We start from the raw sequence: 24,891 nt of genomic DNA on the forward strand, positions 1-24,891 counted from the left end.
CTCTGTATAAGGGTTCCGGTAAAAGAAACTTTGTATTCATTTTGTGAGGTAAAACTTTTCCTTCGATAGTTTGTGGAGGCCTAAGAAGAAATTCAATGGGTAGCAAATTGGCGAAAGTGAGTACTGTATCTGCACATTGTCTATCGAAAAATCTAGATTCACTTGTGTAAAAAGTAAAATACAAATTTGGTGCTAGCTGACCGAGAGAATGGAGAAAAAAATAAAGGTTTTTTAGCATTGGTTGGTAATGGATGTTCTACCGTGTGGAATGGATAGGAGGGGTGAATATGAAGTTACGTATGCTGGTTTCAAGATTCTGATGACATGGAATATTAAACTGTAGTAAAACGGAGAGAGAATACCATAACTTTTCATCCAGAAACCATTACAGAGTTGTATTGGTCATTAAGATTCATCTTCATAGTTTCAGTTTGCCGTTCGGCTTCCTTTTAGTTTCACTCGTTAGCAATCCCTAACAGGTGGGTTCCAAGGGTTGAATTTTGATAAGGCCATTTAAGCAGTGTTTTTAGCATTGAGTGTTGGTTGGAGGTTGAATTATTGGCTTGTTATTGGTCGGGTTTCGCGCTTAATATGGTGGACTTTAATTTTGGGCGTGTGAAGTATAAGTTTATATTTGAATATGTTGGTTTTATTGGTTTTTCATTGATGAAATACCCGTATTAATCCGGCTCTGAGGAGGGTCAACAACAAGAGAGTTCGTCATTGAGGGTGGATACGAACGAGGAAAAAGGAATAAATGGCTCATATACTTGAGTTGAATGTTTTACGGATGGATATATTGCACATTTAGTTTTCGCGAGGGGAAATTTAGAACTGAAGTTTGCTCGGTTTGCTCGATTAAATTTTTTCATCAATGCAAATGGTTCAAAAGGTATTAGACAAGGGTCTACACCTTAATGGACTTGATTTTGGCTTAGAGTGAAAACAGCCGGCTTCCGTGAGGAGGAAAACGAATATTGGCAATAAACCGAAGTCGTCATTGAGTCGTTTATCTCTGTGAAACCATCTGGTAATACATAATGATAGACTGGAAGGTAATATTTTGTTGATCCTTCAATTGGGTGAGAAGGTTTAAGGAATAAATACCAAGTTGGACTAGCGTCAAAGACCATAGCACGGATAATAGAGGAATATAGGAGTTGATTTTTTTAAATTCAGTAATAATTTACATCTACATAATACCTCGCAAACCACCGTAAGGGTGTGTGGTGGGGGGTGTTAGGTCACCACTCGTAATTAAGAAAAAAACCGCATGCAAAACCCAAAAATATGTACAATCCACAAACAAAACATGGCATACATTCTTGCAAAAGCCCTCGCAACCCACCCACATGCAAACTCGCGAATTACCAACTAACATACACATGCGCCTACAAATATATCTGAAATATTTGCAGTGCTTAATTTTATTCCGACTTGTACATTACATTTTTTTAATATTTCTAGAGTGACTTCAGTTTCATACTATTATGATTCCTGACTTTTCGGGCAAATAATAAGTATTTGTATCTATTAGTACCGGAATCTATCTCACTTATTTTATCTTTGAGGTCTGATCTACCTAAATAGTGTGGGGCCATTATAGTTCCTTAAATGTCATCGTTACTCGTTTCCTAAACCGCTCTTAAAGTCTAAGTCTCGCTTGTTCTCTTCGTATTTTAGATGGCTCCCAGCCTAAATCCCCAAAAAGACATGTCACACTTGTGCTCTGATCATAGCAATTTTTTGTGATCAGGTGGATTTTCTCTGAAGTTTATCTAATTCTTTTTGCCAAATTTTCTCCAAGGATCCAAAATACTTGCTGCATATTCCAAATAAGGTCTAGTCTGGGCAAAAAAACACCTTTCTTTAACTTTATCATTAAAATTACCTACCACCCATTAAATGGAGCCGTGTTTCTTTAAAGCGGATCTATATGTTGTCTTAATATGTGCCCTCCATTAACGGCGTGTGTTAGAACTACCCTCAAATATTTAACTTGATTGGCTGCAGTTATCACTGAATTCTTTATTTCGCATTTTATGTCCTATTCGCCACATCCTTTGTTCCAAAATTTTAAAACTACGAATTTGTCTGTATTAAGTATAATACCCCATTTCTCGCCCTTATTCGAGATTGTGTATAAGTCTCTAGAGAGTATAGTAGCTCGCAATGTAGTTGGCTACTTATTTCCCTGTATACCACCGTGTCGTCAGCAAATAATCTGAGATTGCTACTAACGTGTGCGCGTAAGTATTTAATGTATATTAAGGATAGAAGCGGCCCTATGAATAATAAGCTTTTGTCTATCACGAGGGATCAAGAACTCACTTTGCTGCTTTTAATTAACTGCTTAAGTGACGGTTAAATTTTAACATGGGTTTAAAGACGAAGGATAAAATGTTTTCTGCCTGACGGTGGGAACAGGATCATTGTTAAAGGTGAGGGGAAGCCTTCATGTCGCGATTACTGCTTTGTGAGCAAAATTGCCACGAAAATGTGATGTGTAAAAAGTTTTTGTAGTTATTCTTTCAAATTAATTGTTTCCAGTGAAGAAAATTACTCCTCATATACGTTATCTTTATATTGGCAATTTTTATTGTGTAACTAAAATTTTTAACCGTAATACGTTTATCAGGGCTGAAAATATTATTTCCTCTGTTTGATATCAAATTCCTATAAATATTAACCACAAGTAAGTGTGATAAAAGCTAAGGCTCTCCGAGCGGGTTAATTTATTTTAGTCATTCAAGAATTTCAAAAAAACTTTTCCAGCAAATTCAATTTAGCAAAAGGATCGAAATATGATTATACAAACAATATGTATTTTTCATTTATCACGTTCGGGTTGAAATTTTAATTATTGTCTTATCAACTAAAATTTTAATTGCACTTTTCGTCTGTCGCAGCACTCCAGAAGACGTATTTTTTACCGCCGAGTCCGCGGATACTGCTCTTTGAATTTGAATGGTGGAAGAGCAGACTTGAAGACGATTTTTTAAGATACTTTAAGACAGGTTTTAGCTATTAAAAAATGGGCATTCTGGAATATCTCCGCATTACTATTCATTTGAAAATAATTTAAAAGCTATAGGAAATGTTTCAAAATTTAATTGACCTCCAATAATATTTGCTCATTAGAACCAGTTAATCAAAATGGCGATAAGCATGGCGATGGAAAAGTTTTCCTTTTTGCTTATTATTGCCATTTCATTTTCCAAAATTTCTATTTGCCTTCTATTTCCAAAACGCTTACCAAAATTTATAGATATAAGTTAATTCATTTGATATCCTTCGCCAATGGGTAATGTATCACACCGGTATTCCTAAATTCATATTTCATGAAATGTCGTAATTAACTCTTGGCATGAGCTACTTGAATATGCTATCCTTACCGAGAATATTTTCCTTCATATTTTCGTACACATGAATTTATTTTCCAAAGGGGTCAAAAGTCTTCAATTTTATTTGTCTTTGATAAACTAATTGCATTCATACAAATTTTCCTCCTCAAATAATTCCTCTTTTCCTCCTACTCTTTCGCTATGCACAAATTTAATGAGAACATTTAATGAATTTTATTTGTAGTGCAAGGGCTCTGAGGCCATAACCCTAATAATTTCTTTAGGAAGCGGGTTAAATATTTGGTGTAGGAATTAGTGGGTAAAGGTGAGAGGAATAAACTAAATGTCAATATTAGTCTCTTTCATCTGCTGATGTTCTTATGCCTCTTTTGACAGCTGGTACAAAAGTTGTGTATCCACAGAAGAACATAAAACTGGGATCGTAATGCCACCTAAAATTTCGTCAGCTACAGCTCAAAATTTATCACTTCCGTGTGTAAATGTATACAATAGTCGAATCCAGTATTTATTTATAATGGATTAAATGAATGCTCACTCAGCAATATTGGTAACGGATTACTCATTTTATGTACTAATATGTTAGAACACTTCAGTAAAAATATATAAAAATACTTACTTGTTAAATTACAATCTCTTTCTCTCCCCAGATGTAACGTCAGTAATTTCGTGCATGTGTCTTAGGATTCATTCATTTACTGAAAAGTCCCAACCTCTAAACTCACATTATATTTCGCTACAAGTGTTTGAAAATTTCAAAACATGATAAGCAGCATCAGAGTCGCAGACAATGAAACCTGAAACCTTTCAAAGAGCAACATTTTGGAGTGAAAAGGCATTCGATTTGAACGGGATTCGAACCCGGATCCCTCAATGTCCGACCGAGTGTTTAGCCAGTTAAGCGATCGAGGTGTTTTCTTAAACTGAAATATTTGCATTAAAACATATATTATTTGATGACTCCGTTTAAACTGAAATTTGTCAAAGGTAAAAACAACCTAAATGCTTAAATTGGGTTTCAACCTCGATGACTGTGGCGGGACGCGCACGACTACGAATGCCTGTGGCATTGGTTGTACCGTATTTCGTTACAAAATCTTGTTCATTTGAAGCTCTCAAAATTTCCGAGCGTAAGAGGACGCTTCGATAGCTTAAGTGGCTAAAGCGCTCGCCCGGGCATCGAGGGATCTGGGTTCAAATCCCGGTCAAGGCGAATGCAGTGCATGCTCCCGCAGTTTCGTAAACTCCGAAATTTTTGGGTTATCTAGTGAGTTCGTTACCTAAGCGTATTATCAGTCAAATATTCATGTTACTGCTTGGTAAAATTTTGCCGGCCTCGGTGGCGGCGAGTTAACGTTCTCGCCTACCAACACAAAGGTCGCGGGTTCGATTCCCGCCTAGGTGGATTTCTCTCCATCTAGGGCTTGGTTGTATTTGATTGTCTGCAATATAATGTCTGTAGTGTAGGGTTAGGTGGAAGGAGGGACTATTAGTCTCAACCTCGCCCATTTAAGTCGATGAATAAATAAAGATATAAATAAAACTTTATATTTATTAATAATAATTAAGCAACGTAGTGTATACTCTTGATTAACTCTGAGGTATACACTGCTCTACTCCTAATTAACTAACATAACATAAACTAAGGCCTAAATAACAATACACAATATATTCTTGAACTCCATACCAAATGTTATAAGTGTTTCAATAGCTATGCCTAATTTTTAATTCATCGTAATTCCATCCTAAATACCCGTTGTTTTCCCTAATCTGCCTGGCATTATCTCATTCAATACCATCTTCAGCGGCCCATGCCTCTCCCTCTCAGTATCTTCTATATTCACTCGTCCTGCCTACTTGGAATATATCCCAAACGTATTTTCTCTAGACCTACCATACCTAGATTTTTGGTGCTTGTTTTCATTTCTGCCCATTTTGCTTTTTCCATTCTTCTCCGTAACCACGTCTCAAGGCTTCCAATTCACGCTTGCTGCGACAGTCTATTTTCTAAAAATCTGAGATATTTCTTCTATTGTACCCATCCCATTATCCTCCATTTAGGATTATATCAAGAGCCGCCTAATTATTTTTTTTACGCCCAAGTTGTCTTTAACATTCCATTTTATTACGGTAATTCTCTTCCCAAATTTCCTTAATTAGCGTAACGTTTCATGAGCGCTAGAATTTTAGCCAAATTCACTTCTACTCCCGGGAAACACAGTGAGTTGATTACGCTATTCCTAATTCTATGCTTTAACTTTTAAGTATGAACAATAAATATCTCCTTGTATCATTGAGAATTTTCATGTCCACGTTCGTCTGTGGTAGTACCGTTAATCTATTTCTCTGGAAAAACTATGGCTTTAACCGTTGAGTTCATTCTTTTATCGAAAACCGTACTCCTACCTAATTCCTGTCTCTTTGCATGGCATTATACTAACCACTGCATAATAATCTCCAATTAAATTCAAGTGTGTTCTTCCAGATAAATTCGCAATCATTCCCTCTTATAGGATATTGCATTAGCAACCTTTTTCCTCCCCAAGGCTGCTTTTCGGCATACACCTTATTACCTCTTGACTAATAATATTGGCATATAATAATTACCTCTCGACAGGATGTGCTCTTGAACGCATTTCTGCTAATAGCACTTCGTCGGTCACCTGTTTGGTTCTCCCTACAACTCTCTTCAGTTTCCTATTCATTACCATGGCACACCACGTTGGTTCTATAATAATTCTGCTATCTTTCCATCTCACTTTGCGTAGGCCTTATATATCTATATGTCCTTTTTCCATCTCTCGCTTGGTATTTTCTAACACCATCATTCTCGGCACGGAACTAGCATTCCAAGTTACTTTTTTGATCTCTTCGTGTCTTCCGTTTTTACCTCGGTTGTGCAAGGATTTTTTTTGTCATTGCATCTCAGGAAACCTTCCTTCGTTGCCAGGCATTCTCGAGTTTGGTATTTTCCAGGACTCATTTTCGTATTAGGCTCCATAATTCTTTTGCAGGATAAATAATGAACGTAGTTTCTCATTGCCAACCTCAATGGTGTTTTTAAGGTGACATTATCAATATAATCCCCGCATTACCGTGTCCAGGCGCTTTATCTGCGCTACGTTTGACCTACTCGTCGACCTAACTTGCACAAGCCACCATACTTTGAGCAATTACCATTGCTCCAAATATCAGCACCGTTGAATGGAACATTTGAACACGGAATTCTTCCCACGAGGTAGAGACTGTAGTCCTTGTGGGTGAGTATTATTACTACTGTAACCCTTTATGATTTTAACTTTTAATTGCGGTATAGATACCTGTCAAAGTATACATTGTTAACCGAATGTCATGAAATTGCTAACAAGTGAGGAAGTGAAGAAAAAGTTGTGCATTTGCCCTCTGAGCTCAATGCTCACTTATTTTAGATCTTGATACAAACGGTATTTTCCCTCAATTCTATGCCATTGATATGATAATATTGATGTAACTAAAGAGTTTAAAACAGGGAATAATATTTTCAAAATTTAAGTTTTAAAAATAAATAATTATTACCTATTCTTATGTATACTTGCCTGATTCAAATGGTGATGTGGATTCACCTAATATTAATTTATGCATGATATTTTGCAAAAATAAATAAGATATGAAAATGGCTCAAGTGGTAAAATATACTATTCAAAGATCTATAAATTATAGATGGAAAGAAGCTCTTGAGCGTATGCTACTTTCCGGGATATCGCTTATGAATTAGGGCCAGTTGTGAGGTGTTTCACAATAAAAGCGAATGGATAAGAGCTCCTTGTTAATGTACACGATTGAGTCGTTACTTTCTTGGGATAAACAGGCGTGAACATTTCGGCCTCAAGATTTATCGTCAGATGGACCCGTAATCAATGACTTCCTGAATTATCAGTTATTAACGGTTGGAAGAGAATCGCCTCTGCTCTACTTTGCGCGCAGAACTAACCATTTGCTGTAAATCATGGCCGCAATCAGATTTTACCGCAATTCTGCTCGATTATAAGACCGGTGATTAAACAATGGAGAACGAATCGTAAAACATTGCCCACCGATGAAAGATCTGATTAAAACCTTTTGTGAGCTCAGAGCAAAATATTGAAACGATCGCCCACAGCATATTGTCTCCTTTATTAGGAAATCAGCGGGGTGTTTTTTGTTGGGAAAAAGGGCCAGCCATAGAAAGCCTTCTATAAGGTTACGACCAGGGAAAGGTTCACTCACTCTTTCACTACACCCCTCCCCCTACTTTGCACCCCTTCTGCCCTCCAGCCTTCCCGCTCCACTCCAAACCCTTGCCAAAGCTCGGATAAATTAACTCTCCCCTTCGCTCACCCGTTCGCAGTCTTATCGCACGCATCTTGAGCACCCACCTCCCTTTTCCTTCTCCCTCTCTCTCTCTCGCTCTTCTTGCCGCGACGCCCCCTTTTCAGCCTCACTCCCTGTCCCTCACCACTCCTGCCCACCACCACCCCAAGGGCTCCCCCCTCTCGCGTCGCTATCTTTCTCGGATTAAAGCCAACTTGCAAGCCATCCTCCTGCTGCTTTACGCAGCCCGCAAAGGGGCCCGCCTTTCCCTCCCTGATCCACCCTCCCCGGATCCACCGCCTTTCCACCCCGCCTTTGACTGCACACCCTTTCTCCGTTTCCTTCCCGCCCCTCTCCACCTCCGCAGTCCCAACACCTCTCCTCTCAGGCAGCAGTCTCTTTCCCCCTTTCCTCTCCACCCTTTTCGTCTCGCAGACTCTCACCCCCTTGACGGCAACCCTTCACCCTTCCACGTCTGTTTAGGTTTTCCCTACCTGGTCCCAAAAACGCCCCGCTCCAAAATCCTCGGCACACCCTTAACGCATTTATTTATTTTTTTTATTCCCTCCGCAACTTTTAAACGAACTTCACTCATTAATACGTCTGGCTGACTGGCCTTAGCCGTGGAAGCTGCCGCTTCCTCGGGCTTACGGCCCCCTTTTTCGGCTCCATCCCCATCCGTGCCCCTTAAATGAAATCGATATTGTGAATTACGAGTTTGGGTGGTGGAAAATTTAGTTTCGCCTTTAGTTTTTTTAAGCTAATTTTCACTCATAATCAAGTATGAAGAAGTTTGTTTCGCCGAAAGTAGCAGTGCGTTAATTCCTTTGCCCACCTCAGTTATCTAAAAGAAATATTTTATTTGAAACACCATCGTATTAATTAAGAGCTAGATATTTTCACACAGGAGTGAAGAGAGTTCGTTCCTATTTCGTGTCTTTATTTGCTTACTCCTTCTTTGCCATAAATTATTATTAAATCATATGAGATGTGGAATCAAAGCAAAGTGCAAAATTCTAAATTAACTGAAGTGTTGTCACTCATATAATTAAATATTAACCGTAGAATCATTCTTATTTTACTTGTTAGAACTATGAAGTTTTTACTTTAATCTGTAAATAGTGCAGCTGAAATTTTGTACAACTATGGGGAAAGTATAGAATCATTGAGAAATTTTTATACTTGATCGATGGTGATAGCTTTAAATTTGTACTTTTCAAGTTGAAGTGTTTCAATTGTGTTTTTATTGACTTTTTTAATTTTTATAATTATTTTTTATTATTAAATTTTACAGTGTCATTATATTCTCTGAGAGGGAAACTGTTACTACCCTTTAGTTAAATCCTATGTGAAGACAGAGAACGTTGTAGCACCAACGAAGACTTCTCAAGGCTGGATAAAGTTACGAATACCGCTTTTTCATTCTCCTTCCCCTCGTCGGATGGGCAATCATTTCATGAACTGATTAGAGTCTGGGAGTACATTTTCCCTATAAAAATTACGGTTGCGTACCATTAACTCTGATGTAATAACTTTTCCTTTTCCACCATTTACTTCTGGATCGTTATGTTCCAAAAAGTTAATTTCATTCTTCATCCTTTTTTATCTTTCATATCGTAACTTCCCCCTCTTTTTCCCTAATTAGGGCCATTATCATGCTTTCTCTTCTTATCTCGATGACATTCTATCACTTTTCGCAACACGTTCAACGCCTCCCTTTCTTTCATACCTATCTCCACCTCATTGGGAAAAACACGATAAACCATTATCTGTCTTCCCCGTGGCCCACCATAATTCTTCACAACCCAATGATAGAATGCGTCCTATCTCAAAGATCTCATTCCCTGACTTTTTCTTTCTCAGAAACTCTCGTAGAATTTACGTTTATCTACCATGAGCATGCAAAGTTGCCTCAAGAATGAGAGTGAGCTTTCAACGGCTCATTGTTTTTTTTTTAATTTTTCACCCGCTGTTACCTGCTGTCCATATTGTTTTCCATCCATACACAATGAGTACTTAACTTTCTCTCGTCTTATAACCATCTTGGTATTTATGATTTCCTTTAAATCTTTTCCTATCGGCGGTATACAATATCTCTTTTTAAAAGATTTTCATTACGACTGAGTAGGTGAGCATAGTAAAAGAATTTCAACCAATTAGAAAAGCATTCAGGATTTTCCAAGATTATTTGGGTCTCCCACCGGGTCCACGTTCGTAGGTTTGCCGACGTTTCGATGGCGGAGTCGTCCATCGTCTTCAGGGCTTGTCGTTACTCAGGTATTTGGCCGCCTTATATAGTTTGGTCAGGAGGCCAGGTCACGTCTGATTGGTCGGGCGCTTTCCGCCTCTTGTTTTCCTTGATGTTCCTCAAAATGGGTTTCCACGCGTTACTGAGGGAGTATCCGCTGTCTCGGTTAATGGGTTTGTTTTCGAGCCGGATCGCTATTGCCACCTTAGTCAATCTTTCCCAAAATTTCTCTTCTCGGCAAGGATCCTTGTCTCCTCCCACCGAATGCTATGGTCGGAGATGATGCTGTGCTCTGCAATGGCCGACTTCTCAGGTTGGCACAGTCTGAAATGTCTCCGGTGTTCTTTTAACCTTGTAGCAATGGTCCTTCCGGTCTCTCCCACGTAGACTTGGCCGCACTCGCAGGGTATACTCCAGGGGTCATGAGGCCACAGGAGTCCTTTGCCCGTACTAATTCGTCCCTGAGTTTGTTACAGGGACGGAAGTAGGTGTAGATGTTGTACCTCTTCAGTATTCTCGTGACCTTGCCCGAGACCGTGGAGACAAAGGGTAGACCCGCCCTTGCCAGTGGTTTTGGTTCGGGTTCCTTCGGTGTGGAGGCCCGAGGCTTGACGGTCCTTTTTAGCGCCAACGCGATTTCTCTCTCGCTGTAGCCATTTTGCCTGAAAGTCTTCTTAAGGTGCAGCAGCTCCTTGTGAAGACTTTCTGTGTCAGATATTGCTCTTGCTCGGTGTATAAGCGTTAATAGAAGAAAGAAAGAGACCTGACCAAACTATATAAGGCGGCCAAATACCTGAGTAACGACATGCCCTGAAGACGATGGACGACTCGGCCATCGAAACGTCGGCAAACCTACGAACGTGGACCCGGTGGGAGACCCGAATAATCTTGGAAAACATTATTCGCCGGGAAAATACCAGATCATCATTCAGGATTTCATTGTAGAACTTTGTCCTTTCCAGTTGGTTCACATAACCACTGACATTGTAACGTTACCAGCGAAATATTTTAAGCCAGGATAAAGTTTTTGTGGAAGTAAAGGTATTTATTTATTCATGTTTCACCGATATGGTCTCTCGGTTATTCTTATTCATAAGATTTAAATGGTATACAAATAAATAAATATTAAAATTATGCTATTTAGAAAAAATAATTTTGATCTAGAATAATTAGAATTAAGTTTTCATATATACAATTTTAATGGTGATATATTCATTCTCAACATTTCTTGGCAAATTATCTGAAGAATTTCTTTTTTTTCCAATTTAAATTTAAAAAATTATGAACAATTGCCCTATTGCAGTCATTTTAATTTACTGTCATGTTTACGGTGGAATTTTAGGCCGGTAATCTTAGATACAGAAAGAGAATATGACTTCGGTAGGCTGCCTTATGTACAGACGTACTAGTTTGCGAGATGGAAAGAGTATTCGGGATCCGAAATGAAATAATATCGTGGGGGCAGGGAGTATTCTCCTGGAACAATGTAAGGGTTAGAGATATATCGTGCCATTCATGAAGGAGAAATTTGGATGGAAGATTTTGACAGCCAGTTATTAGTTCTCATCCCAGGGAAGGGAAAGACAACCGTATGTGAGCACAAGAAAACATGATGAATAGTAGCATAGTATGATTTCACCAACAGTTAAGGCGGTACATATGGTCATAATTAAAATTGTAAATGATTAATATGGGAAATGCTTGAGTTCACGGAAGTAAGTGGTGTGTTTGATGCCACAGCAATTATGACGTAACTAATAGTAAGAAACACACTACAAACAGGTTATGTTTGTTTGTTTCTTAGATTTTGAGAAAATATCTGATAAAGTAAATTGGATAAAATTAGAGGATGTATTACAGATAACAGAAGTAGATTAGAGGAATAGGAGAACTATCCATAACTTGTACATGTTTCAGACTGCTCAAGTGAGTGTGGAAGATGAAAATTTGGTATTGGCAGTGCTGAAATGAGGATTAATATAGGGATGTCCATACTATCCGTGTTTTTCAACTTATACCCGTGTGCAAAGGAAATGGTTTTTAATGGCATTAAAAGCCACTGGGGAGATTGGTGCGGATGATCCAGCTTCATTTAGCCAGTCAGCCAAGGGCCTACAATCATTGCTGAGCCCATAGAAAATCAGTGTGACAAGTATAAGGCAAAGATTAGTATTAAAAAATAAAAGTTATGAGGTTTTCTAGATGGAGAAAAGCTGAGTTCTACCCTGAAATAGGTGGGAAAACTTCAGAGCCAGTTAAACAGGAAAGCAGGAACAATTTTCGTATCTTGGATTTTTTTTACCAAGGTGGTCAAAGTAGCAGGAACAGCAGAAGAGAAATTACGTTTGACGATCTATACAATGTATTAGTGGATGAGAAGGACTTTGAGCTGGGATTTTAAGACGAGATGAGTAAAAAATTATATATGGGACGCTGTTTCGTACGGTGCGGAGACAAGGCCGTTAAAGCAAGATGATAGGTGTAGATTGGAAGTTTTTGAAAAGAGGGTAAGTAGAGGGATAGGAAAGGTAAAATGGATGGAAGGGAAAACAAATGGAGACTTAGGCATGGTGGAGGATTGGGTTGTTAGGAGGAGTGAGTGAGTTGCTGGATGAGGTTCAAAGGAAGCGGGAAAAGTGGATGCAGAGAATTTTGTTTGTCGGTGTTATGTCGATGATCGTGAGAGAGGGGAGAATGTTGGGTAGGGTGAAAAAATGGATGAGTTTGTTGAAAATAATGTAATTATAAAGAAATTAGTCGCAATCAAAGAACAATGCAACGTAGAGTGAGGTGTCAGGTTTCGCCATTTAGGGCCGAGATAGTATGTGTAGAAATAAACTGACCTTTTCCCTCCTAAAAATACCTAACCTTTACGCTACTGATAATGATAATTAATGAAATTAATTTTATTTCTAAAAATTTTAACTGTTATGATCTTATAACTTTTTTTATTTTTATTCAACTTTGCAATCAATTAATCTCTTTGCGCGTTTATTATTAATTAGAGACCCAGAAACTTAAAAATTCTAAGCTAATACTGAGAATTATTTTATATTACTCTTTTACCCTATGCTAAATAATATTAAAGAAGTGGGGGAAGAAAGGAAACTTACTTATCATCAGTAAATTCAGGTTTTAATAAAATTGCATTATTAGATAACTTTGAATCGAAATGTATGTTTGGGATATGTTTTGGTGAAATGGTGATATGATTCCTCGTCCCTAAATAGATATAATAGTAATAGATACAAAAATTTCACAGAATTGTTTTATTGACTTAAGACCATGGTTTTGATACTGAGCATCCTCGATCATTTTAGTGCTTAGTGTCGTAAGTCACTAAAACCCAAACAGTGGAATTGTTGCTTCTGTTATCAAGTTCAACATGGAATTCAATGCAGTAAAGCCTGAAACTGTATCCTTAACCTAAAAATTGAAGGTGAAACGGAAATTATTTTAGTTTCATTATGAACATTTATCGCACAAAATACTAGCTAGACTTTTAAGTAATCGACAGTTTTTTTAAATGGTGAGTAAATACCTGTATATTCTGTCATTCATTAAAAATATTTTGGTACCTATAATTAATCTAGATGCAGAACCACGAAAAATCCATATATGTACTCGTAGATGCTGGTGGTAATTGTATATCGCTAATTTCATTTAGAGTAAGTTATATATCAAACAGATGCTTTTCTATTTATTGAAATGTAATGAAATAATTGACTTTGTAATTCCACACACTTTATTTAAAAACACACGACCCAGGTTTCGACGTTGAACGTCATCATCAGGTGGTCCTCATAGAAGCACGCTGGCTATATATACCTTCTGATCATAGGAGGGGGGGGTTGGTCAGAGAGGGAGGTCGGAGGGGTAAAAAAGGTTACAATGTAGCTGGGAAGAAAAGAGAATTACATTTTTGATTTAGAAGAGTGGTAGGTCTAGGAGTGGGGAGTGGGAGGGATACAAAATTTCGTTGGCAAGATCATCTTTCCAACGGACACATTTCAAAATTTCTAACTGCTCCAAAGCATCGAGCCTTTGACCTTTTTCTTCAAAATGAATAATTTTTGTCACAAAGTCACTTTTGTGATCACTTTCGATGAGGTGTTTTGCAAGAGGGATGTTATGTTCTTATTTTTTACACATGTTTGGTGTTCTTTAATCCTTTCTTTAAATTTCCGTCCTGTTTGTCCAATATACTTTGTGCTACAATCCGAGCACTTTAACTCATACACTCCACTCCTCTCGTTTTCGGGGACTTTGTCTTTAGTGTGAGAGATCAGGTTCTTAAGGCATGAACGACTGTAAAAGGCACATTTAATTTTTTCTTTAGGTAAACTCTTAATTACTTTTTGAGAAATAGTCCCAAGATATAATATTCTCCGCCATTTGGCAGTGGGATCTTTTACATGTTCGGGGTTGTAAATGTGGCTTAAGGCTATTTTTGTAAGTTTATTCCGGTAAAGTTTATTTATTAGATCTTCTGAATACCCATTGTTTACTGCTAACGTTTTAATTACATTAAGTTCCTTATTTACATTGAATTTTGACATAGGGATAGCGGTCAAACGGTGGATCATTGCATGAAATGCCGAAAGCTTTTGGGTGAAGCAATGCCTTGAAGAGGAATTAATTAATTGGTCTGTATACATTTCTTTCCTAAAATGGAATACTGTAACCCATCTTTGTCTTTAGAAATGGATAGGTCGAGGAAATTCAGGGAACCTTTTTCCTCTTTTTTACACGTGAATTGTACATTAGAATTGATAGAATTTAGATGTGCTAGAAACTGATCTATCTCTCACACTAAAGACAAAGTCCCCGAAAACGAGAGGAGTGGAGTGTATGAGTTAAAGTGCTCGGATTGTAGCACAAAGTATATTGGACAAACAGGACGGAAATTTAAAGAAAGGATTAAAGAACACCAAACATGTGTAAAAAATAAGAACATAACATCCCTCTTTGCAAAACACCTCATCGAAAGTGATCACAAAAGTGACTTTGTGACAAAAATTATTCATTTTGAAGAAAAAGGTCAAAGGCTCGATGCTTTGGAGCAGTTAGAAATTTTGAAATGTGTCCGTTGGAAAGATGATCTTGCCAACGAAATTTTGTATCCCTCCCACTCCCCACTCCTAGACCTACCACTCTTCTAAATCAAAAATGTAATTCTCTTTTCTTCCCAGCTACATTGTAACCTTTTTTACCCCTCCGACCTCCCTCTCTGACCAACCCCCCCCTCCTATGATCAGAAGGTATATATAGCCAGCGTGCTTCTATGAGGACCACCTGATGATGACGTTCAACGTCGAAACCTGGGTCGTGTGTTTTTAAATAAAGTGTGTGGAATTACAAAGTCAATTATTTCATTACATTTCAATATGTTATGCAAATTCCACAAAGTTACGCCTGAGACAACAACTTTTCTATTTAGTTTGAATATGTAAGTAAAATCAGTCCATTGAATCTATTATTGTTTAAATTTAATAAATACTATGCAGTGCTTACAGGGCAATGATTTTAATAAAACCTTTGAGGAAATGATATATTGAAAAATATATGCGCAAAAGGCTTTCGATATATTAAAAAATCCTTTATAATAGGTACACAAGTTTGTTTAGATAGTAATAAATAATGATAAAAGAAAAGTAGTCGTTATGATGTCGTAAGACCGATTATTTCTTACTCATGATTAAAAAAAATAGTATTAATGCTTTTCCTTAAGTCGCTATATTTTCTGTTTGAACAGGAATTTTTTCCGTGAGAACACCAATTTTTTATGCTTAGGCTGTTCAGAGAAGGAAAGAAGTATTTAAGATTTGAAGGGAAGCGGTAATAGGTGAGATAACCAAAGCCGTATATGAATGATTAGTTAAAAACATAACGTGGAGTTTAGCGTTGTGTAATTAGTAAAACTGGTATTTTAGTGCAAGAAAATGAGCATAGAGTACAGAATCCTGAATTACTGAGAAGAACGTAAAAATAAATTAAACCAAAGAAAAGAATAAACACGAAGTTTTAAATATGAAGACAGATGAGAGGAAGATGCTAGAAAAGTTCAGAGGAAAGAGTGGTAGGAGGATTTTTTTACAGGTAGTGTACAGGATGTAAAAGGTTATAATAGAAAAGAAAAGAATTTGCGGAAAGTAGTGAAAATATAACACGAGAATAAACATTTAGGCAGTTAGAAAATATGAAGAACTGAAGAGGGAAACAATTATGAAAAAAGTCAGGGAGCCGAATTAAATTCACCTTAATTGGTGAACTTCCAATGATGATTATGTCGGAGAACAATAGAATCAAGATGATATAATTCAAATAAAATGTAAGCAGTATCGTCGATAAATAATAGCTTAAACTAACAGAAAGGCTATAGATGAATTAACTGAAAAATATGAATAATCTAATATCGACGAGGTTAATATCTTACGCTACCTTTGAAGGGGTTGAAGATAAAATGATAATTTTTTAAACATGAGTGTTTTATTTTATATGCAAAAATTTGCATCATTTATGTAATAACGATCTTTGCTTCAATTATTCGGTAGTACAAACATAAGTAATTAGTAACAAATCCCTTTTAAGACCTTTGGCTCATATTTGGCTAAATTGGATGTTTTAGTTAACAAGTAACGCATTCTAACGAAAGTAAGATTATACATTTTGTAGAGAAAAATATTTATTATGTAGAGATTGGTAAAATTGAAGTTCCATGAATATATTTAATGAATCAAGGCACTCCATCTCTTCCATCCGGATTTTCAGGTGATTTTTAATGATTCACAGTAAATTAATGATTGATGCAATGGCATTTCTTCTCTTTAAATAATGCGGTTTAAGAGCATAATTAATCACTTAATCCATGTTAAATTTATATTAAAAATCTTCAGTCTCCTCAGGCTTTCAGTTTATTGCACATGTTTCGTTGCTCTGCAATCATCCGTAAGATGAATGCCAGTTTATTTTTAGATTGTCTCACAATATACAGGTTAGTTTTCAATCTCATTTTTGCCATACATTTAATTTGTTTAAAAAATCCATTTATTCATACATGTAACACGTGTATTCAAATGGGTTGTCATAGAAATTAAAAGGAGGTCTAGGAGACAAGAAGATAGTCTGGAAGTATATATGGAATGTGACTGTGAAGGATTTTGGGAGTTTTAAGAGACAGGTTTGCAGAACTGGAAGGTAGAGGAGCGACTTTCGTGGAAATATGGAAAGCTTTTACAGGGATAACTCTGGAAGGGCAAACGAAGTGTGCCCTTTCAAAAGTTTTAAAAGAGCATTCAATTTCAGAATACTATACCAAATCCATTATAAAACTGAAGAAAATGTTAAGAAAGACCCATAGGAGAAAGAATTGAAGCACAGAAATGCCACAAAATCACATCAATTTCATCAAGATCTTAAAGAGAGAGTTGAAGGACATCTTAATTTGGAATTAATCTTCAAATGACAATGAAACGAACATATATGGATGCATGAGAACGAGGAAAGGCAGGAGGGGACGAGTAAGTGCAATAAAAATTAATTATGCAAGGATAATAACCGACACAATGTAGCTAATACTTTCAATTCCTGTTTTACGAATGTTTTTCGGTGCTAAGAAAATGAAACGAAAGATGAGTTTTGCGAGGAGAGCTTAGAAAGAGCAAAGATTTTCGTATGGGTAGCAGCGCAAAACAGCTCATTGAAATAGACAATTCAATTACTGCGGTGGGCTCATATTTTTTAAAAAGATAGGGAAGATAAGAAAAAATAAGCCAGTATGCCCAGACAATTTATCAAATAATGTTCTTCTAGTAGGTGGTAATGCAATAGGTCCATATTTATATCATCTATTCAAATCAACCAAAAACAACGATACCTTGTCAAGTGATAGGAAAATAAGTACATATTACACCAATTTTAAAAATAAAGGTTACATGACATAAAATATGAGACCGGTAAGCATTAAATTAGTTGTTTGCAAAGTAATGGAAAAGGATTGCTGACAACATTCAGGAATGGTGAACTAAAGATAGTAGGCTATTCAAAAACCGACAGTGGTTAAAAACGGGATGTGGCGAAGGTAGTGTGTTGAGAAAGGTGTTTAAATAATCCATTGGATAAGGGGGAAAGCAGAGGAAGTAGCATAGATAGAAAATAAAAACTTACGAAAATAAGGCTCACTCTATGCTGAAATTCTAGTTCATAAAATGAAATCCGTATGTGGTGGGACATTCAAAAGTTGGAAAAATTGCAACGGAAGGAGGCGACTATATGTACTCATTAGACATTAAGCAACATAGCGTCACGGATATATTGGATATTGTAAGATGGAGACTGTAAGATGAGAGGAGATGTTTATAGAATAAAAGAATAAGAATTAGTTTAGGTGTAATGTATACAGTAGTTGAAAAATGATGAAGCGTGGAATTTTTTAAGAATAAAGGAAAAACTGGAAAATAGGCGGTATGCAATGACTGGTCATTTTTCTAAAATCATCTTTTGAGCCTTAAAGGGAAGAACGCTTCAGAAGTACTTTTCTTGAGCAAATTTATTATTGCTATGTACCTTTTTCATCCTTCTAAGACGTGTGTCACTTTGTTTCAAAGCAATTTAATACTAGTGTAAGGATTTATTTTCTTGGTATGAAATTCGCATAATATCGTTCGTATTCGTATATCTTGCTTCACTGGTGAATCTAATTTGTAAGTATGATTCATCTACTTGTTTTATGGTCTTCATTTCGAGATAACCTGGTTCTTCCTTGAGTAACAAACTACTGCTTTCGCCAGGCTTTATTAAACTCAAGACATTTTTTTCGTCAAGTTTTTCATCTAGATTGACATCCTTGTTGATTTTTCATGTTTATTTTTCACATTACCATTATGGCCGTTTGGGCATGGCATCAGTAGTAGAAATAATGGCTCAGAAATTTATTTTCAGAATAATTTTAGGATTTCTATTCGTAATTTATTTCCTTAAACTCATTCTCACTCACTGTGGGCGATCCTGTATCTCCTCTACTCTCTTCCTCTACCCCTTACCTCTCCATTTTAATCCTCATTTCTTCGCTTTCTTCATACACGGGTTTCACTCACCGAAGCGCACTACATACATTCCTGTTTCCGGTTCAGCATATGAGTGAGTACGCCGTCCGTCGGATGGGACGTTAAGCCGCGGACCCCTTGGCGCCTTTCGTAAAGAGTAGGCTAATGCCGACGCCGGGTTTCTCTCCACCCTTCATCCTTTCCTGTCCTTCCCCTATGGCGCAAATGACCTTAGCTGTCGGTCGCCTCCCCTCAAAACTACTACTACTACTACCCCTTGACGAGTGCAACTTATTCCTATTCCCCTTTTCCTCTCCACCATAGAGCCCGATTTTGAGATAATATATTACATTCGAGAAAACTTCTTGTATTTGATATGACCTGGAAAATATTGCACTTGATGACACGTGTGCTGTGTAATCTGAAAGTTTAAATTAACATTTTTCAGGCGAATACTCGATGCAGGAAAATCAAATATTTTGCCAAAGTTAAACTTCAAGAGATTGAGTTTAGATCCCAACATACTCGCAATAAAATAGATGCATCTGTAAATCTTGTGAACATATTTCCATGACAAATACACACGGGTTTGAAAAGCATAAGTGTAATCTAAAATGGCAAAACGAACATGGAATACAATTTGTGCTGTCAACCCCGTTTGAATGAAATCGGGGCGGATAAGACATTTGACTTTACGACAGAATTTTTTTAGTCTTTGACTAATTGACCTGAGGAAATCCTATTGTTACTAATCACTAATTTTAATTTCCTGTTATTTAGGGACTATTATACAAAAGTGATCAACTGCCGAAAAAACAACCTTCCCAACATGTTTCTTTTCTTCAATATTTTATGTAAAATTTCATAATAATGTATGAATCCAATCTACTAATAACAGAGGAAAAGTCCAATAGTGTGTTATGTTCTGTTTGTAAATGTTTTCTATGAGCAGTGAAAAAGGATGTTTGATGCAACTCTAACAATATCTTCGCCAGAAATATTTCACTAAGAAGGAAAAATGCGTGATTGAAATAGGTCAGGTATTACGTAATTCGTCTGCATTTGATACTGACTGCCAATTGAAGATCGAAATGTATAGTTAAGGTATAAAATACTATAAGAAAGCACAGAAAGAAGGGATATTGATTTATGGCTAATTTTTTAACTTGCTTACTAGTTTTATGACTAATAGTAAAAAAATATTATTTAAACTTCTTCGTATGAATTTTACTGACGTGCAAAAGATAAAAAGATAAAATATATGATTGATGAACTGATACTGTACTAGTAAATATTCGTTTAAATATTATAAATATATATGTGTGTACATATATATATATATATATATATATATATATATATATATATATATATATATTTTTTTTTTTTTTCACATGAATAATTATCATTTTCCCTAATGCGATCCAACCGAATTCTATGGTATTATTCTCAAATGTGAAATCTTATTTCAATAGGCAACGAACATTTTTTTAGGTCATAGAGATAATTTATTCAGCTACGACCATCTCACAACGAACAGTCTGTAAATCATTAGATAAATAGATATCGGATGTTTTCGCATATTTATTAAAATCTGCTTGTGCGTAAATAATTGTCTTTTAGAATCTGAATTTAATTTTGTTTCCTTCGAAACATTAAATAACTTCATTGCACAAATTGAAAAAAAGTCCTCAGGGTTGTGACATAGAGAGCAGGATGTATTAACTGGCTTGTAAGGCCAACTTTACTAAATACTGAAAGATGTTCAATATGCTATAAATTATTTCCTAACTAACTAATTATATGAGAAAATTTGAGCGTGAAAATTCAAAACCTGCAAAAGGTTTTAACCTAAAAATGTGTATATGGCTCACTCAGTTTGAAATAATCTCTCTAAAAACATCAGGTAGTATCTGGAGTATGTACTACTTGGTTGGAATTATTTTAAAGTCTGATTGAAAGACTCAATATTTTACGTATGTTTATGATTCTCTAATCTTACAGTAATCACATACACGAGTGAAGAGGAAGAAAATTTCAATTTTTGTCAAAAGAATTTTCAAATTCAATGGTCACATTGCGAGATCCTGCTAGTCAAAACGTTTGGCATCTTGTCCATCGAACCAAGCTAACATGTAAAGTGCTGTGGTGTTGACCTCGTGGCAGAACGATTACGACGTTCCCGAAGCTATGCTTCCCACAGCTCCATGGAATATTCTCAGGAGACGTGACGGTGGTAATATTACAGGCAATTTGAGTTAAAGGATCCATAAAAGAGACCATGAACGATGAAGGAGTTCTTGACAAAAGATAAAATAATGCTGGAAGAGTTGCGAGTTTATTGGAGTGGAAGGCCGTATCCCTAATAAAATGAATAAAGAGTTGTGAGGAGTGGGAGATGTTAAAAAACGGAGAACCATTGGGTGAAAGAGAGGAAAAAGGATGGGGTTAAAAAGGGGTGGAAAGGAAGAAAGGGGAGAAAGAGAAGAGGAGAAAAGGAAGGGGTAAAGAAGACTGGAACAAAAGTGGCAGAATTTTATTATTCCAGGCAAGAAGTTTCATGGGACGGAATTCATTTAGCTACACATCGAAGCGTAATATTCTTCATTTCGGCACGGAAAAAAATTATAATGAATTCGACAAGTCAATCAAAATTTCACATGCGGCCTGAGTAAAATTCTCATTTCTTTCTTGTTCTTATCGAAGGAAATGCAAACGGTGTGCTTAAGTACCTAATGCGGGGCACATACCATGAGATTACATTTTTATTACACAGTTTATTCTAATCTTTTAAAAGAATGAGTAAAGAATACTACTGAATTACTAGATGGTATTTATGTGTTACTTATTTCACAAACTCATTCATATTAAGACATTTAATTAAAATTAAATTGCCCAAAAATTGCATCTATTGTTATAAAGAGTGGGTACTTAAGCTAATATATGACCTTATACCAAATTGAAGCAGTTAATGTATTTTCCCACGAAATCTTTCGTAAAAGGATAATCTGTTCATTCCTTGAAGTGAAGCGAGCAATTTGGATTCTTTTCTTCAAGGGGGAAAACAGCCTACATAAATAATGAAATGAAGCCTATTTCGAATGTTTCCATATCGGATTGGCTTCGGTAAACTTTCTGTCTACGAATTCAAATCATAGAGATCTCCGCAGGAATATTTCAAACGATCTTTAGAACGCCTCGACGCATTATCAGGAGCATTCTGGAATAGGACACCTTCCTCGAGTACCGCTTTCATCTCTACAATTTAAGAGGATTATATGACATTGGAAGGAGAATTAAAACACATTAGAAGTATATAAGAAGAATTAAAATAGATTATTAAAGTAAAAGAGGCCACCTTGGTAGAACTAAAACGGATTATATGATATTGTTAAAAAAAATAAGCGTATAAGTAAGTAAGATATTCCGCTTAATTTGGCTAAATTAATTATCTTTAAATTGTTTGTTAACGGTTTAAGAAAGTTTTAATTAATGGATTACGTTGATTTTAAGTAACATTCAGTAGTTTTTTTTTAATAATTGTTTTGATAAGACGTTAAGTACTCGTCTTAGAAGATTATTAGAGAAAAATTATGCCAACACCTCATGCCATAAAAACACGAAATGACACAGAAAATTTACGAAATTTGCGACACTCGGATTTACTTTTATCACGAAGGATTCTATGAAGAGCGAGTGCTGTATTGTCTGATGAGAATGTCCCGATTGTATGCCAGGATTCTTAACACCTTACCTCATTGACCGTTTAAAATACTCATTATTCTTTCTCATTCGTAGCGGTCCCAAAAAAACTAAAGTTAAACACTACAGCAATTCTGATCTAAAAATATTTTTTTCATATTTTATAACCAATTCATTATTCTCCACATTATGAACTCCTAATATAGTCTGGCTCGACACCATGGCCAGATATGGCGTAGCTGTAGGCGTCATAGGAGATGAGCGATGTTTATCATTTTATTTTTATTTGACGTCTCCTACCCTTAAATTTGGAACCGAGGACTGAAATGTGTTACTTTCCTCCCATCTCGTGAACACGGGAGCATGAGCAAGCGTACCTATTGGGTTACGGGAAACATTGCGAGGAAGGAAGAGGGCGGGTACGGCAGCCGGTGGTAAAAGGAGGTGGAGAGGAAGATGTGGGTTCTTTGGGTAAAATGGAAGGCTTTAGAGGGGCGTTGGGGAGCGGGGTTGTACGTTGGAGGCAGCAGGGAGGTGGAGGACGGAGACCGGGGAGGAGGAAGTTGGGAGGACAGAAGGAGATGGAAGGAGGATGAAGGAGAGAGAGAGGAGAGAATCGAGTAGAAGAGAGCGAGAAGCAAGAGCCCCCCTGTGACGCTCGGTCCCTGCGCCCCATAAAATAAATGAAAAAAAAAATGCTCCCGAAATCTGATATTTCAACACTCCGGTCCCATTCCAAGCCTTTCGCCGCTGCCCGCGGAAATGTTTCCTGTCCTCCTCAGTGCCGCGTCACCCGCTCAAGAAAAGCCTCCCTCCCTTCGACCCCCCATTTCTCTCCCCCCCTGCCTTCGACCTACCCCACTACCCCGCACCCTGAAAAACTTCATTCCCGAGGGTCTTGGAGGGGGTGGGCGACGAAGGAAACGAGAGCGTGGGTTTCGGCGAGGACTCCCCTATCCTTTTCCTGTCTCTTTTCGCCTTTCTTCGACCTGCTAAAAAGACTGCTGGAAACCCTTTTTACTACCAACCCTGTTCTCCCTCCCTCACTCGACTCGGATAAAGATCGCCCGTGTCTGAAAACAGGGTTTAGGGGAAGAAAGGACTGGGAGAAGGGGAGAGTAGGGCGCTGGAGTGCTGGTAGATGAAGAGATGGATTCGGAGATGGAGCAGAAGAGGTGGGGAGGGGTAGAGGTGAGCGAAAGAGATGCTGGGGCGAGATAGCGGCGGAAGGATGGCGGAAAAGTCGAGGTGTAGTCAGGTTGGGGGTGGGGGAAGAGGGCGAGGGTGAGCCAGGGGTGAGCTCTGGAGGGAGTGAAGAGATATTCGCGGAAGGGCGCTGAAGGGGAATTAGCCGGCTGAGGGGCACGAGTGGCCGAGGTTATGAAGGAGTGCCGAGCAAATAATAATTTTCTCTTGCCGCCCACGGCGACCGTAAAGTAGCCTTTGCAGGTGGTTGGATTTTGAGTTCATAAAAGGTGAGCCTGCTGGAGGTGTCTTCTACTTTATACATTGAAACGCTGATATTAAATGCATCACGTAATGATACGCAAAGGATTCGTGATGAATACGTAAGCTCTCTAAATGTAAAACAATTTTTAAAGTAAACGCCAGTCCCAAAAATTAATGCTGTAAATAAACTTAAAGCAAATACTGTCATTTGGAGAATAACTACTGTCCTGCCCATTCAAATGCTTGATATAGAAAAAGATTTTGCTTCCATTATCTCAGCCGAAGAATATATTTACATGCCATAAGGGTAGGGTATTTTCGTATAATTTATCTTTTCGGAAAAGAGTTAAACGCGATAATTTAGAGAAAGACACTATCAGGAAATGTTTCAAAAATACAGTCATACGTGATAAAGTGAGGCTGGGAAGTCAATGGAATTTCTACAGGAAATAATGACACATGAGGATTTTTCAGTGGCATCTCGACGTCACATTGGAGCGCTATGAGGAGAGCACTTCAATTGGACTTTGATTGCTTCTAATAATAGCTTCTATTAATTTGTTCATGCCACGTGAAACCATACATCTCTTACCAGTTATCCTCCTAGCGTGCCAAAAAATCATTATAACTCAAAATAGATAATAAAAAAGACAGGATAAGCACCAAAAGCTCAGAAAATCAGTACCCTCTAAGTATTGCTTACTTTCTAGAAATGTGGATGAGCCAATATGATACTATTTTTAATACTGTGTCCTTA

Source organism: Hetaerina americana, unplaced genomic scaffold, assembly GCF_022747635.1.
Source record: "Hetaerina americana unplaced genomic scaffold, ioHetAmer1.1.p SCAF_10, whole genome shotgun sequence".
NCBI lineage: Eukaryota > Metazoa > Arthropoda > Insecta > Odonata > Calopterygidae > Hetaerina > Hetaerina americana.